Consider the following 17,281-nt stretch of genomic DNA (forward strand, 5'->3'; position numbering starts at 1 on the left):
GGTCTTGACCTGCCCCACAAAACAATGAGGGAAAACCTTTGGTGTAACTACACTCAATGTTCACAAATGGTGTCAGAACATCTGGTGTCAGAAGTGGGATCCATAAATCACATTTTGCATGCTGAATCCATTTTAAATCAGTTCAATTTAATCCCAAAATATCCCTAAAAACTACCACTGAGATCCAGGTCATGGCAAAGGATAAATCTAAACCTCTGAATTGATGAATTTGTGCTTTTTTTTGGTCCCCCAATAAATGGTGACTTTGCAATTATGATAATATCTTAACGATATACTCCTTCCAAGTGGAGCAAAATTAACTGCGTGGTAATTTGGCAGACACGATGCTGATGCCGTGCGGTTGGTACATGATCAATTTTACCCCGTTTTATTCATGGCAAACGTTTAGTAAATCAGCTGCTTGCTGTTTTGGAATATAAAATTATTTTGCCGCAACAACAGATACCAGAAGTGGGATCCGAAGACAGACCAGCCTGTCAGAAATGTTATCCAATTCCACAAAATGGTGTTTTCTCGTGCAGTAGTCTGGTAATATACTGAGATGATCTAGTGGTTCGGGTTTGAAAGCCCTTTTTAAGAACGTGACTTCTTTTTACTCTCCTCTCGTCCTTCCCTCTCATCACATTGATTGACTTGGGACGGTGGGGAGAAAAAGAAAGCCACTTCACATCGTTAGCACTGCCTGTGGGATTAGGGACAAGGGGGGGGGGGGGGTGATGGAGAAGGGGACTCGGGAATGATGGACACTTCCATAAGAGATTGGAGCGTGACAGACATTTCTATTATAGAAGCCGTCAAGTGGCCGGGAGAAGGGAAAAGCAAGCTCCGTGAGCTGTGGTGGGAAATAACCAAGTACAATTACTTCATTCCTCGACTTTAGGGGAGTTTTCAGGTATTTTTACTTTAATTATTTTTTTTCTGACGACGTTTTACATTTACTCCCTACATTTGAACACAGATCGGTTTTCATATGAATTGTTTCATTTTTTTAAATTTGTTTTTCATCTGAATTTTGTCTTGATTTTCAGCTCTCATTTCGTGACGTGACCATTTAATTCCCGGAATCGATGGGCATTCATCTGAAACATTTCTTTGGTTTTATATAAAGAGCGTGCCCTCCGATTGGCTGGCAACCAGTTCAGGGTGTACCCCGCCTCCTGCCCAGTGACAGCTATGATAGGCTCCGGCACTCCCGCGACCCTCGTGAGGATGAGTGGCTTAGAAAATGGATGGATGGATGTATAAAGAGTTCACATCACAAAATGCAAGCTTGATAACAACTCAAGGCAATAACAACCCTCACGGTCTACTCGGCAATATTCAAACAAGTTGGAGTAACGTTGCCTCATCACTTCGGATTAGATTTTGTCATGTTCCAGATTTATTCTAAAAGCTAATTTGAGTATAGTTTTAAAAAAATAAGTATCTCTATGGTGGCACGGTGACTCAACTGGTAAAGCGTTGGCCTCACAGTTCTGAGGTCTATCCCTGAGATCTGAGATCTCTGAGATCTATCCCGGACCCCCCTGTGTGGAGTTTGCATGTTGTCCCCGTGCCTGCGTGGGTTTTCTCCAGGCACTCCGGTTTCCTCCTGGATCCCAAAAACATGCAACATTAATTGGACACTCTAAATTTTCCATAAGTGTGATTGTGGCTGTTTGTCTCCATGTCCCCCGCGATTGGCAGACAACCAGTTCAGAGGTTCCCCTGCCTCTTGCCCATTGACAGCTGGGATAGGGTCCAGCACTCCCTGCGACCCTCGTGAGGATAAGCGGCGAAGAAAATTGTTGGATGGATTTCTCTAGTTTTGTATAAAGACTGTGCCCTGTGATTGGCTGGCAACCAGTTCAGGGTGTACCCCGCCTCTTGCCCAATGCCAGCTGGGATTGGCTCCAGCACTCCCGCAGCCCTCGTGAGGATGAGCGGCTTAGAAAATGGATGGATGGATGTATAAATGCACGCTTGATAACAACTCAAGGCAATAACAACCCTCACGGTCTACTCGGCAATATTCAAACAAGTTGGGGCAACGTTGCCTCATCACATCCGATTCGATTTTGTCATGTTACAGATTTATTCTAAAGCTGATTTGAGTATAGTTTTGAAAAAATAAGTATCTCTACTTGTACTTAAGTAGTTCACGTGAGTACTTTTGCCACCTGTGCTCTTGAGCGTCATCTGCCGCCATTCATCCTTTCGTGCAACCCGTCCACCTACCGGCCGGCACGTGTAAATCTACGAGTGCCTGCCGGGGACGGATGATGAGCCTCGGCCGGCGGTTACGTAAGGCGCTTTAGTATTCCGAGGAGAAAGGGAACAAAGAGGGGATGAGAAGCAGAGGTGAGGGGAGGCGAGAGCGAAAGAAGGATGGCGCGCGCCGTGAATGTGAATGGTTTTTTTTTTTTTTTTTTTTAAACTCGCTGACATTGACGGTCAAGCTGCAGAAGATGAAGAAGAAGTGCACTTCCTGCATCTTCTGGTCATGTGAACTTGGTCCGCGCATCACCTGTCAATCACACAGCCGACACCGTTTACGCCTGTCAAAATCTTTGATCAATTCGACCTACAAGTTTAGGGCCAGGGGGGAAAAAAATAAATCGAATAACTTGGATGCCTCGGAAGCTCCACCGGAACCCAAAAAATGTTTCACCCAGAATCCGCCGGAACCAATGTTTCCACTCTGTGTTGGACCACTGATAACCATAAACAACAGAGGACCGCCTATCAGTGACTGTTTAGATGTGTAATGCACATATAACATAAATTATGAGTGACCTGGATGGTAATTAGCATTTTTCTATTTCACTAAAACTTTAATTGCGATTGCTAACCGCTTAACATGTTGCTGTTTCAAAGTCTGTACACAAAGTTCATATCGTACACTCAAGCCCAACATATGCCATTTAAGTATTGAAGTCCATAGCTCAGAATTCATATTAGTCCTGCGACCATTGTGAGGATAGCCGGATGAGAAAATGGATGGACGCATGCCTATTAGAAGTTGAAAAAACATTATTATTATGGATAATAATAATGAAAAGTGGGGGGGGGGGGTTCATTTTTCGCTTATTAGACCAAGAGTCAAAAGGAGAATTCTATAAAGATTGAATTTTGATAGCCATATTTGTGTTTTTACATCTTCGGCCAACCACACCCGTGTTTTTGTTCACCATCAAGGATTATTTGATGAAGCTGAAATGCATGTTTTTGATAACATCAAAAGGCAATTAAGTCTCCAACTGAACTCAAGTAGGGTTTTTTTTTTCTCCAAGATTGAAGATAATTCAGTCTTAAATGAATGCACTCTACATTATTATTATTATTAATATTATTTTTTTAAACATCAAAGATCTGTGCTCCCTTCCCAACCCGACTTTCCATCATCTGGCCATTGGAGTGCAGTTTCCTTACAATGTACTCTGCCCATCAGTGCCGTATTTAAAGGAAATGGGAGGAGCCACTTTAACTGAACAGGATTGAAACTTGCCACTTTTAGATTTGCAGGGGTGTGCTGCTGCACAAAATTACCTGCACACAGTTATGCCACACTGGATTTATAATATTCAAGAAAGTAGCATCCCATGTCTTTGTTTGAGTCTTTGTGGTACTGAACATATGTTTTGTCTGATGATGTATTGATCAGAGGTGAGCAGAAACCCACTACTTTAAAATTATGAACAAGTTGTCAAAGTCACTCTAACACATTTGTTTTACTTTTCAATATTTTTGTGAAGAAGAAACTTTACTTTATTACTTTGAGGTACAGTATGCTGCATCTATCATCATCTACGATCGCTTGCGCGTTCCAATGGACCTTTCCGACTGGGGATCTTAAGCTCCGCCCCCTTAGCTACATTTGCCATGTCCCACAAGTTTCCAAAATGGCGACTGAAAAGAACAGGTTTCAAGTGGATTCTCTAACGCGTATTCCAGATAATATTATGGTATGTTTTTTGCCAAATGCGTCAGACTTGTCAAAGAGAGTTCTACAGAGAGGTCGCAACTATTTCACGCAAAGATATTTACACGGAATTAAGATTTTGGAGGGAGCAGGACGCAATGTCAGAGTTACAGCGAAACGTTTGACCCCTCGCAAACTTTATATTGAAATCCAGCTGGATAAAATAGTGGAATCGTACTGCACCTGTAAAGCAGGGTGAGTACTTTTTACTTGGAAAGATCATAAGTAATATCATTCTATTCTTTGTGTTTAAGTGAGTGGGTGTATTCATTTGACTTTGTTCGTAATCAAACCCAGTGCTGTGTCTTCAAAGTCTGAGGTTATACAAATGGGCAAATAGACATCTCTTGCATGACATGGCGCATTTCGGCATAAAACATGACACACTTCATTCAGCAGGTCAGTGATACACTAACAAAGTGAAAGTTGTTCTCCTGCAATACACAAAGCGCTGATAATAATTAATTAAAACTCATAGAAGTTACTTCTCCCTCACTTACCTTCGAACGTACAGCCTTGTGTTTGTTGATATCGTCCAAATTTAGTTGTACGTGCGCTCTTCCGCAAGCCTTAATCCATGGGTAGACACTTCGTCAACTGTGTTTTAGGCTTTGGAAAATGAATCAACGGGGCCCCTTGTATAACCTAGCAGGATATCTTTCATCAGAATTGCACCTTCCCCGAGCGCATCTGAGGACCATTTTCTTCGTAACATGAACTTTTCCAAGCGCACGCTACTGACAACCGGCATTGCTTGTGGGACAATACGGCGAGAGGGGCGTGTCAAACCAGGGATTAAGATTGTACGAGTGATTGACAGGTCGGAAAGGTCCATTATCTTGATTTGTCACTCTTACTTGCCTTTATTTCACCGATCCAACGTAACGACCAATGACTTTCAACTCCATTTGTCCAGTAAGAAGACGCAATCGGTCACATGACCACACAGAGACACCCAAGCAAAATTTTCCAAGGGCGGAGCCAAAGCCTCACATTGCCCCATCCACATTCATACGCCACTGGGAGCAAATTAGGGCTCAGTTTCTTGCTCAAAGGCACTTCGGCACGCGGGCAGTTTGAGCCAGAATTCGAACCGGCGGTCACCAGATGACCAACACTACACCTACTGAGAACCAGGCGCCTAAAAATGCCAACATTTCATTCTACAACAAGTCCATCTGGAACTCGAGAAACACCAGTCTGTCTGGTTCTGTGTTGGTTTGTAAAATCTTAGTCAGCATGACCCAAACGCTAAATTTCGTAAATTCAAGATTGCGGGCTGTGATCTTTTTCGGACCCTAAAATTGCGACAAATCCAACCTTGACACACATCGGACCGAAAGATAATCATTGATGTTAGTTTTTAACGGCTTTTGACACATTTAGTCGGAAAGGGGAAAAATCCGCAGAAAAACAGTCCAATTGCCTTTGTGTGCATCTTTTGGAGTTTTCGATGAAGCGGATGAACACCGAAGATGAGTCAGTCCTCGTTCCTCCCCCGTCGAAACGTCTTGGCCTTATTTTTTTTAACATTTTGCATCATAAGTAGCACGTTTAAAAATTTGCAATAAAAATAAGCCGCTCCCGGCGACGTCAAGGCAGCTCGGGTCCGTCGTAAGCGTGAATGACACGCGCTCCTTTTCATCAGCCGCTCCCGAGGCGCCGTCAAATTGCTCCAAGAAAGACATTTATGTAAATTTCAAATATACTTTATGACTTACTTTCATGTGCTAATAAATGTCTGCAGTGTGCCGTGGCTGCAAGGAGGAAAACAGTTGACGCCTCCTGACCTCAAGGCCCATTTGAGGCTCACACTTTACATTGTTTTTCAGCCTTTTGGCCTTCCACGGAAATTAATATGCATGTCAAATTAAAGATATAGATATTTGGTTTTAAAAAAAGCCTTTTATACACAACATGGACTAGTTATTGTATTTAAAGTTTCATTTTGAAAATACCACGCTGTTTCAATATTTTGCTGTCTTATTTCTTGTTCAAATATTGGATATTTAATTTTGAACATATCCATTATAATAGATCTGTATATTTGAAATATTATTGTAGTAAAATACAAGACTTTCAAAATTTTACGATTTTTAACCCTTTTCAAGTCTCTGATTGAATTAAATTTTATTATTTTTGTATCATGTATGATTTCATATATTATAATGTAACATTTTATTTATATAATAACGAAATCTTTCATTTTCTCATTTCTTAAAATTGTAACAATATTAAACATTAAACAATAAAAATGATTAAACATTAAGTATTTAAATTTCTATTTAATATTATAATAAATATATAATTAAATATTAAACAACATTAATGTTAAAGAATTTATTTTATAAAAATGTCCAAAATATAATAATGAAAAATTTTTTTTATATTATTGTTGGAAATCACAACTTTAAAAGTATAACCAAATATTTTATGTCTTCGATGCATTTAATTTATAAAACGTATATGAATTTACATTTCAAATCATTTTCAAAATTTAAATTCAATTGTAATAAATTTTGTTAATAAATTATTAGACATAGCATACAACGACTATCAAATAATGACAAACAGCATGAAGCATTCTAGCACTCACATTTGATATTTTAGTATTTGGCTTTTTTTTTTTAACCATATATTATTTTGTTGCTTATGATCACTGATTGGCTGGAAGGGGGTCACATGATTCTGTTACCCTGAAGTGAGGCATTCAGTTTGGCTTCACGGCTATCTAAATAAACATTTGAATGATAAAATGAGTTAACAATTGTAGTCGGCAACATAAGAGCCCAGGGGCGGCACGGTGGAGCTACTGATTAGAGCACTGGCCTCACAGTTTTGAGAACCGGTGTTCAAATCCCGGTCTCGCCTGTTTGGAGTTTGCATGTTCTCTCCGCGCCTGCGTGAGTTTTCTCCGGGCAGTCCGGTTTCCTCCCGCGATTGTGAGCGTGACTGATTGTCTGTCTCAGTGTGCCCTGCGGTTGGCTGACAACCAATTCAGGGTCTACTTTGATGACAGCTGGGATTATCTCCGGGACTCTTGCGACCCCCGTGAGGATAAGCAGCTCAGAAAATGGATGGCTGGATGACAGCCAAGGTACGCAAACACAAGTTTGTCTCTCTGAGCAAGGCTGTGTGCCAAAGAGTTTTTTTTTTTTTTTTTTTTTATACCACGCTTCATGGGATTTCACACTCTCAAGTACACACATTACGCTACACACATATACACACGCGCACGCAAACACACAGACACACACACACACACTTGGGGGCTCGGACACACGCAAATGTCGCAGATAAACTGAGTGAAAGCGATGCGGCGGCAATGCACGCAGACAAACAAACGTGCTCGCTGGCGGTGACATAAAACGATTTGTCAGCCTCTTATTTTGTACACATGCAAAGCTAATGGACCCCAGTGTCCTCTCGCACGGACGTGCACGCGCTAGCGCTAAACGGCTATTGTACGGCTACTTAAAGGTGTGCAGCGGCAGAAGACGACACGCCGGACCTCGGAGGAGCCGGCGCATAAAAGCACGTGAAATAGATCGGGCTTTTAAGAGGAAATCGATCTTTAGGGAGCGGTCGCGTCAGCGTGGAACGAGGGCTTCAAATGGATTTGGCGCATTCACTTCAGATGGTCACGTTGCAAAGCTAGGTCACGGTGGCTGCCATCTTTTTCTTATCTGTCTCCTTAGTGGAACAGGGATTATTAAACCTCCGATCTGCGGGATATTTATTATATTTTTGATAATTGGCCTATTGACCAATCAATGCAGATTAGTGACAAAACCAATTAAATCTTCTATGCTGGGTGTAATGATTGACACATGGACTAGGCCTTAAACGGATTGAGTTTTTTTTCTAGTCAACACCAAGGTGATGATAGTCAACTCGAGTTCAATAATCGATGTCACAGATTTTATTTTTCAATGGTCGCCTAGCAACCCAACTAACACGACCTTAAAGGTCAAGTGTCATGCCTATAAATATTCTAAAATAGATATTGCAATGAAAAATACATATAACATTATTCACTTCAATGTCTATACGAAAAAAATAAATATGAGCGGAGAGCGCGTCATCCATGCGTAAAGTTGCGGAAGTGTCATTCTACGATGTCCAAGTGGTCGCCATAGTGGCTGTATCTTCTGTCCGTGACGTCACATTGGGACATTTGGGATTAAAAACATGCTGTGGCCCCTTTTATGGCAGACGCCCTTCAGACACGGAAGCTCTTTTTGAAGAAGAGAACATCTCACAATTGACACAATTGTTTTGAGCCATATTTAGATGATATGCGGATCACAGCCACACCACCTCCCCGCCCGATCCACCTCCATGCAGTGGTGATAAAAACACCGCCTCCCTGTCCGATCCACTTCCGCGGTGGCTTATATCCACCACGGCCCGGCACCGCAACGAGCCACCCCGGCCGACAAAGGCGGCGGCCGTCTTGGCCTTGTCAACAAGGCCGGGATTCACAAGGCCTGCGGGGACCATCCTTCAGCGGCTGCTGTACGGAAGGAAGCCTTCCGATGCGTACATCGACAAATTTAGCACCTCTGATTTACGGATTACGCCCCCTGTCCCCAACTATTGTTTTTTTTAGTAGCTGTTTACACACCTCCCTGTCATTTGAAACCCACAAAGCTCTCGTCCTTTGCACCCCTACAATTCATTTTTCACGAAGAGCCAGGTCTCTTGGTAACTTATGAAGGGTAAATCCATTCTCCCGAGTTTTCAAGCAATATCCAACAATGCGACGAACCGGCATTTTGGCTAACACGAAGGAACAACGAGCTGTCTTCCCGCAGGTAAAACTAATAGAAAGAAACGAGTCCGCTTGAGCGCGCTACTGCCGCCAACGTCACCTCCTACTTCTTGTCGAAAACAAATCCCTCGAGAGGATTTTCATGGCGGGAGTTACAAGAAGCCATATACGTCAAAATCATGTTTTGTGTTGGGAAAAAAAAAAAACGGATGAGTCCATATCAGCTTCCATCCATTACATGACACTTGACCTTTAATCACTCACTCTCCCGCTGTCCTCAGTTCCACAGGCAAAACCCTTCAATTTATGACATCTCCTACTTACTGTGTTGTCCCTTCATCCATTCCAGAGAAACTCAATATGCCTCCAAATAACGGAAAAACAGCTTCAGGGACTGGGACTGTGGGGCAGCTCCACCTCCGTTTGCCCCCCCAACGGAATATTTACGTGTGAGTTCGAAGACAACCAGTTGCGATCGATTCAGCGCCTTGACAATGAAATGATCTGGTTCAATAACACAATTCACAGGCGTCGTCAACATGTCAACTGCATAAATAGCAACGTTGTCATTGATTAATATAGTCAACTTCTTCTTTTCCTTTCGGCTTGTCCCGTCGGGGGTCGCCACAGCGTGTCATCTCAGATGAACGCACATTTGTTTGGCACAGTTTTACGCCGGATGCCCTTCCTGACATAACCCCTCTGCATTTTAGCTGGCTCACAGCACCTGGTATTCCCAGGCGGTCTTCCATCCAAGTACTAACCAAGGCCAAAACCCCTTAGCTTCCGAGATCTGACGAGAACGGGTGTTTTCGGGGTAGCATGGCCGAAAGCCTGATCAATATAGTCGACGACAAAAGAATAATCGTTTTTCAACAGCTATTGACGGCTGGTTTTGTGCGTAATGACTGACGTCGCAAAACTGAAGCGGCTGCTAGATGTCAGCTGGACGGCCTTTGAGCGAAACATGTCAGAAAGACCGAGGCGTGGTCCAAACAGTCCCAACTTGTGAGCTGAACCAGGTGGAGCGTGAGTTGAATGCTCTGCCAAGTATTCAAATTCAAAACACACACACAGACAGAACATGGAAGCATCCAAAGAGTTTTTCAAATATATTTTTCTGAACTTGTCAGTTTTTCACAGGTTTGTGTTTTCATCTCTGGGTTTTGTTGGTGTGGTGTGAAAGAGATTTGGGAGGGGGGGAGTCAATGCTGACTCAGAATCAATACAATTCTTGCGCAAAAAGAGCAGCAATCACTTTTTAAAAGAAAAAAGTGCCCTTTTATATTTTGTTCAAAATGTATGGGGGAAAAAAAATCAATAGGGCTCAAAAAGGTGGAAAGAACATTGTTGTTCCACAGTAAAACGGTTACAGCATAAAAGTTATACAGACCTACCATTTTCCATAACCGTGCAGCTGAAACAGGACAGCTAGAAAATAAAAATTAAAAAAAAGAAAGCGTGGTAGCTTGAGGTTGAATTCTCCATTTGTGTGTATGTGACCATGACTGGCAATCAGTTCAGTCCGACTCTTGGCCCAAGTCAACAAGGTTTGGCCTTTGGCGGCTAAAACATGTCATCAAATTTCAAGAACAACCCGCTAAGTTTACGAAGTCACTTTTCGGCGTGTGAAACTTGTCATCAGCAAGGCTTGGCCACTCCCAAGAGGGGCGTGGCCAGCTCACTGCTGTGAGCGGTGACATCTGACACCTGTCACTGCTCACAGCTGTTTCACATTGGGACTGTAATTAGACGGGCATTTAAGTTGGAGTTTTTGTCACTGGCATTTGCCAGTTCGTTGCCTTGCGTTACTGAGTTGCATTCACTGCCTGTGGGATTCTCCACTTCTACGCGTAAGTTGGAGTAACCCTAGTCACAGCGATTCTGTGCCCTTTTGTTTGATCCTGTCCTGTCGAGTTATTAGTTTGCCCCATAGTCATCGGACCTTCCTGCATGTCTTTTAGATCGTGCCTAGCCTAGTGTTTCTGTCCCTCTGCCTTGCTACACCGTGTATGACCCAGTTTCTGGAATAAACCACATTGAACATTATGGCTGTGCCTCGAAGTCCTGCATTTGGGTCCGCCCCGGTACCAGAGGTTCATGACAAAAATTAGAATTTTCTCTTTTGTCAAGTATGTCATAAACACAATAGGAACTTGTCCCTGGTAGTTGGAGCTGCTCTAGTACTACGTTTGTGTGGTGATGGCGAGATAACACTTGCTAAACTATTTCATCCAATTCGTTCGAGAAAGGGCGGCACGGTGACGCAGCTGGAAAGCGTTGGCCTCACAGTTCTGAGGTGCGGGGTTCAATCCTAGCCCCGCCTGTGTGGAGTTTGCATGTTCTCCCCGTGCCTGCCTGGGTTTTCTCCGGGCACTCCGGTTTCCTCCCACATCCCAAAAACATACAACAGTAATTGGACACTCTAAATTTCCCCCTCGGTGTGATTGTGAGTGCCGCTGTTTTATGTCTTGTGCCCTGCAATTGGCTGGCAACCAGTTCAGGGTGTACCCTGCCTCTAGCCAGTTGACAGCTGGGATAGGGTCGGGCACTCCCCGTGACCCTTGTGAGGATAAGCAGATAAGAAAATGGATGGGTGGATAGATACTGTGAATGTTTTCTTGTCCATAAAGGTTTCTAGCATTATGTCATATGGCTTGCTTCATCATAAAGATTTGAGTAGTGCAATAAAATTTCAACATAGACATGAGTTGAACTCACGAGTTTACGTTAGAGTAAAATGGATTGAGTCCTTTGCCTTGAGGTCTCAGCCAGCTCATTTGGAATGATCAGCACTCAATAGCAGGCCAAATATAGACAAACAGTGGAATGGTCGCCGGTGACGTCGGGCGTCATGATCGAAACATACACCGAGCAATGAAGAGTGACCCAGCCGACCAATCACCGGCGCTGCAGCTCTTTCGGCCATCAGCTTGCGTCAAGCGTGGCTGACAACGAACTCGACTTCATAAACAAGGAAAAGGAACACATTGATTTTCAATAAATACATCAAACCCACACAACCCAAAGGGACTGACTGTGAGTTGTGTGCGTATATGTGTGTGTGTTTGTGTACCAGGCTCTGAGATGTCGTGATGGATGGAAAGGTTCATCATTACTGACAGATCGTACGTGCTACGCTAAATCGCTACTCAAGCGCCTGTGTGAAGGTGTGTACGTGTGTGTGTGTGTGAGAGCCGAGTGCCCGTCTGCCTCTTGATTGGCTCTTTACAAGGAGGCCAAGGGGGTGGTCAAGCTTCATGGTAACTAGTGGTCTTGTTAATGTTGTCAACTCGATCAGAGTGTGTGAGTTTATGGACGTGTGTGCGTGTCTGAGTGTGTGAATCATTCAGGCAGAAATATCCAAATCATAGCAATTTGTGACTTTTTGCATTTGCGAACTGAGACTGAGCGGTAATTGGACTGGAAATAGTGATTAGATTGTTGAAATAGCACGCGGAGACCGAATTCTTGCCAAATACTCAGTTTGCCTTCTGTTTTACAGTAGTACTTTTTCACGTTACAACTTTCCAATTACTCCCTGCTAAATATTTTCTATAGAACATTTCTAAAAAATTTAAAAAAAAAACTATAGTCCTATAGAATTTCTATAGAAATTCCATTGTTCTGTACAAGTTCTATAGAAAGTCACAGCCAAAGTTCTATAGAACAAGTTGTTCCGTACAAATTTTATAGATTTCTATACAATTTCTATCGAAAATTTTTAGCAGGGCTGACCTCCACTTCGTTCTTGTCAGTGAATTAGTTGGTTAGTTTGTTGGTCAGTCATCTTTTTTGTTCGTTACAGTGGTAGCTGTACTTAAGAAATGAATGCGTCCTGGAAGTTGTTTTGTAACGTTAATTGTTCGCAAGTCGAGGCGCTTTTTACATGTAAATAGCCTAAGCGTAAATAGCAATAGCGTGTGATTCGTTGACGCTCGAGTGCCCAAGTAACGAAAAACATCATGGGTAAAGATTGACATCCCTCCCAGCCAATGGGATGCCTGGAAGATGCTACGCAAGAGCCAATGGCAGAGCAACTCTATCGCACCAAACAAACCGATATACAGGATGTTTACATCTGGTGGAATTTGGGGGCTGGGGATCCAGTCAGTCAATTACTTGATTTTCGATAGAATTACTTATGGCAAGTGTACAATGGCATTAAAAACCCTTGTGTCAACCCTTGACAGCGGTACCCCAACTGTCAAGTGGCACACCCCATCTAAAACACGTTTCTGTCTGGGTTGGGAAATCAAACACACCCACTGCTTGTCTGTGAATATTCTCATTTATCCAGCTCACTTCATTCTCAGGGCTTTGAATCGATTCCAACTGGACTGTTCTGTTTGTCTTAGAAGAAGTTTTAGAATCAGAATCAGCTTTATTGGGGAAGGGTGTAAAAACAGACAAGGGATTTGTCTACGGAAGTCGGTTTCGTGTCTCATCTGAACAGGCTTCATCAGTTCATGCAACGAGGCTTCTTTAGGACCCACTAGCAAGTGTTTGTGTGGAAGACTCAACTATTTATGTACTAACTTCAAGTCATGCCCACATAGTTGGGTGGAAACGGCATCCATTTTCTACCGTTTTTCCGGGTCGAGTCGCAGGGGAAGTAGCTTCAGCAGGGATACCCAGACTTCCCTTTCCCCAGCCACTTCTTCCAGCTCTTCCAGAGGGATACTGAGGCGTTCCCAAGCCAGCCGAGAGACATAGTCTCTCCAGCGTGTCCTGGGTCGTCCTCGAAATGAGTTTCCTCCGCAGGGTGTCCGGGCTCTCCCTTAGAGATAGGCTGAGAATCTCGGTCATCCGGGAGGGGCTCAGTGTCGAGCCGCTACTCCTCCGCATTGAGAGGAGCCAGACGAGGTGGCTGGGGCATCTGATTCGGATGCGTCCTGGCCGCTTCCCTGGTGAGGTGTTCCGGCCACGTCCCACCGGAAAGAGACCCCGAGGGTGGAAACTCTCTCACTAATTTTCCATTCAGGTGTGAAGATGCTGTGAAGCTACTCAGAGGTCAAGAAAGTTGTGCCGTTTGCTGGAGGCAGAATTATGGAGTTTCTCTGGAACGGACAAAAGGACGGCATTGTAAGTAGGAGATGGGTGACGTCGTGAGCCCTCGCCTTCGTTAAGCGGTGGTTTTTCCACCTTTGTGTATACCACCCCTCTTTCAAGCCACCTGTCTTCCTTGTCCAGAAAATACATATTTCTGTCTTCAAAAGAGTGCTTGCTGTTTCTCTTAGAGGTGCAGGTAGACATCTGAGTCTTGACCTGAGCAGTATGCCTGTCTGTGTTGTGCCAGACGTCTTCTCAATGATTGCTTGGTCAATGCTGTATTTTCAACCATTCCAAAGAAATCCAATAATTCTGCCTCCAACAAAACAACACAGCCTCCTTGACCACTTCACAACTGAATGGAATATAAATGCAGGAGAATCCACCCGACGATAGCGGTGGAAGGACAATGGCCTCCTCTCTCGAAGGGCCCAACAAATTCCAAGTCAGTTTCCAACAGGATTTATTGTATTCCTCATTAATCAAGGCACACTTCATGTATCAGGGGAGATTAAACATGATTTTAGGTGCATCATATCAAACAGATTTACATCACACGTTTGTTTGCATCGTTTAGCATAATCCCCAGACATCACTGTTGTGTGTGTCCGTGGCTTATGATTAACATACTTTTACGTATCAACAAGTCACCGTGAAGCTTCCTCCCATCGACAACACGTTAGCACGTGATGCTAATTTTTGATTGCTGATCTGTTGTCGGGGAGGCTAATCTCTGCAGTCCACAACATTCAATCCACTTGAAATCCTAAACTAAACCATTCATTTGTGTTGCTTTGCTGTATATTCACCCTTTTGTTTGAAGGACTCGTAGTGCAAACAGTCCCCCCCCCCTTCCCCCCCAACCCCCGCACACACACTGGCAACAAGCTCCATCTGTTGAGCTGGGTCTGTCTGCTTCCCGGCAGTTATGCTGCTTATGAAACGTTGTGATTCATTTTGTTTGTCCTCCACCACATCGTTGTGCGCAACCTCTGTGAGAAGCAAGCTGGCTCGCTTGGACCCTCTGCCAAGCACGAATCGTGGCAAGCTTACATTTCAAGCTACACGCTTTGCTGGGCTGTGTGGTTGCTCGTTTAGTTAGCTGGTTGCTCAGTAGCATGGTGGCTGGTCAGTTATTTTGCTATTAGTTGATCTATATGTTAGTGAGTCAGATGGCAGGCGGGTCAGTTGAGTTGATTGGTCTTTGGTCATTCAGTCAGTTAGACAGGTTGCAACAGTATTGAGTTGGTCCGTTAGCCTCTTGGTTAAATGGCCAGTTTCCTAGCTTGTCAGTTTGTCTGTTAGTTATTTGGTTGATTTGCCAGTGAGTTTGTCAATTATTAAACTAGTGAGTTGTTGGTTTGGTAAATTGTTTTGATTGGTTGGTTGGTCAATCAGTCATTTATTAGGTCATTAATTTATTTGATTAGTTAGTAAGTTAGTAAAGTAGATAGATTGGTTAGTTAAGGTAGTTGGTCTGTTAGGCGGCTATTTGGTTAGTCAGTCATTCAGTCTGGTTGTTATTTGGCTGTTCTTCAGTCGGTCAGTCAATTGGTGATTTGGGTGGTCAAGCAAGTTTGTGGGTCATTCAGTCAGTTAGTTGCTCTTGTTGTTGAGTCACTCGAGGCGCCTGAGGATGGTCCTGAGAAACGGTGGACTCGCATGTGGGAGGCTTTGTAGTTCTCCGAAGAGAAGAAGATGATGGTAGAATGTTGGGAGCAAAGAATGATGGGTTGATAGACGGAGGTAGAGTGGGGTGCTTGGCTAGCCCGTGCCACCGGGGCTAGCGGGGGGAAAACCAGAGCAGAAACTGCAAACGAAGCCTTGAAGTCCCTTTGAATATTTGGTCTGGCTGGACCAGGTCCTGTGGATCCCCTGCTATCAGGCAGTACAGGTGATCGAAGCGAAGTCACAGGGAAAAGGGCACCTCCCACGGCGCGAGTGAAGTGACCAGGCTTCGTAAGGCTCCCCAGGAGGAGAGCCCCTCGCGGGACACCACGTGAAGGTTACCTGATCTTTGTTGTTATCTAGTTGTTGTTTTGGCGAACCAGTTGGTAAGTTAGAAAGTTCAGTGGCTTGTCTTGGTCTGTCAGTTCTATGGATAGTTGTCTGGTATTTTATTGTTTGTTCAGTCAGTGGGTTTGGCCTAGCATTTGCTTAATCAGTTAGTTAGTCAGTGAGTTTTTTTTTTTTTTTCAAATACAACCATTAGTTTTTAATTTGTCGGTTGATTAGTTAGTTGGTCAGCTCCTCAGTTGGTCAGCCAGTCTAGAGGTTCATTAGATATTTGGTCAGTAAATTAGCCACTTTGCTAGTAAGTTGACTGACCAGTCAGTTGTTTGTTGGTCCGTTAGCTGATTGATCTGTCGGCGAGTTAATTGGTTAGTTACCGTATTTTCCGCACTATACGGCGCACCGCATTATAAGGTGCACCTTCAATGAATGGTGTATTTTAAATCTTTTTTTTCATGTGTAAGGCACACCGCATTATGAGGCGCATAGAATAACTGCAAAAGTAGAGGCTGGGGTTACATTGTGCATCCTATATGGAGCTGCACTAAAAGCTCAATATTGATCCATATATAAGGCGCACCGCCAGCTTTTGAGAAAATGAAAGGCTTTTAGGTGCGCCTTATAGTGCAGAAAATACGGTAATTGGCTCACGGAAAAGAAACCCTACTGCATACTTTTTGTTTTACCAATTTAATTGTATCCTGGGCTGATTACACAAATACTTTTGTACCCTGGAAGAGGTCCTCCAGGCCCGTTTCCACACACCGGTGCCATTCCGGCTGATTTTTGTCACGCAAAAGGCTCCAAATGCGTGGCTGCTGTTTTTCAATTCATTTAGCAAAATGTTCAAGCTATTAACGAGTGCTGTTTTGGAATAGTTTGCCGCAAAGGGGTCGGCACGACGCGCTCCACTTGCTTGGATTGGACATGGCCAATGCGGGCTGACGTGTGGATTAAAAAGCGCTCAGAGCGCTCACTTAAACAATCTTCATCATCATCATCGTCGTGGTGGTGGAGCAGAAAATAGGTCGTGCACTGTCAGCGCGGTCCGTGCTATCACTAGCCGTCCTTTCACGATTACATGAAGAAAATTGAGACACTCAAACAGTGGCTTTTCGTCCACCTGCTTCTCGGTATTTCATCTCCGCTGATGATCATCAATTTTAATTCAACGAGTACTCTAATAAGTAGGCTAATGAGCTAGTTTGCTATTGGTTGCGGCTTTAAGGCAAACAGTTGACGATTGGAAATTCATGATTTTTTTTTTTTGTTTTTTTTGATTGCTCACAGCTTCACCTCGTTACCGTGCTAATTTCTTTTGTTCGTTACTGTTCTTTGCATTTTTATGTTTCACGTTATACGTGTTTTGCTCCTTCGGTACACATTTTGTGACCTTTTGAATATGTTTCCTGGCGCTTCCCGTTCCAAAGCAAGAAATTCAATCACAGCTCTCGGCTCCT

General features: G+C 43.6%; 1 protein-coding gene and 1 pseudogene across 5 annotated transcripts in view; both read right to left on the minus strand.

The window, feature by feature from the left end:
* LOC133506220 (protein ELFN1-like) overlaps positions 1-17,281 on the minus strand; it is a 120,376-nt gene that overhangs the window by 8,949 nt on the left and 94,146 nt on the right. The window contains exon 1 of one of the 5 annotated variants that reach the window (XM_061830145.1): positions 4,483-4,879. The exons of the other annotated variants lie outside the window; for them this stretch is intronic. The gene's annotated coding sequence lies outside the window, so the exon portion shown is untranslated. Of the gene's footprint in view, positions 1-4,482; positions 4,880-17,281 lie in introns of those variants that run through there. 5 annotated transcript variants of the gene reach the window in all.
* Positions 9,472-9,590, minus strand: LOC133506820 (5S ribosomal RNA; annotated as a pseudogene).

Source organism: Syngnathoides biaculeatus, chromosome 9 (genome assembly GCF_019802595.1).
Source record: "Syngnathoides biaculeatus isolate LvHL_M chromosome 9, ASM1980259v1, whole genome shotgun sequence".
Taxonomy (NCBI): domain Eukaryota; kingdom Metazoa; phylum Chordata; class Actinopteri; order Syngnathiformes; family Syngnathidae; genus Syngnathoides; species Syngnathoides biaculeatus.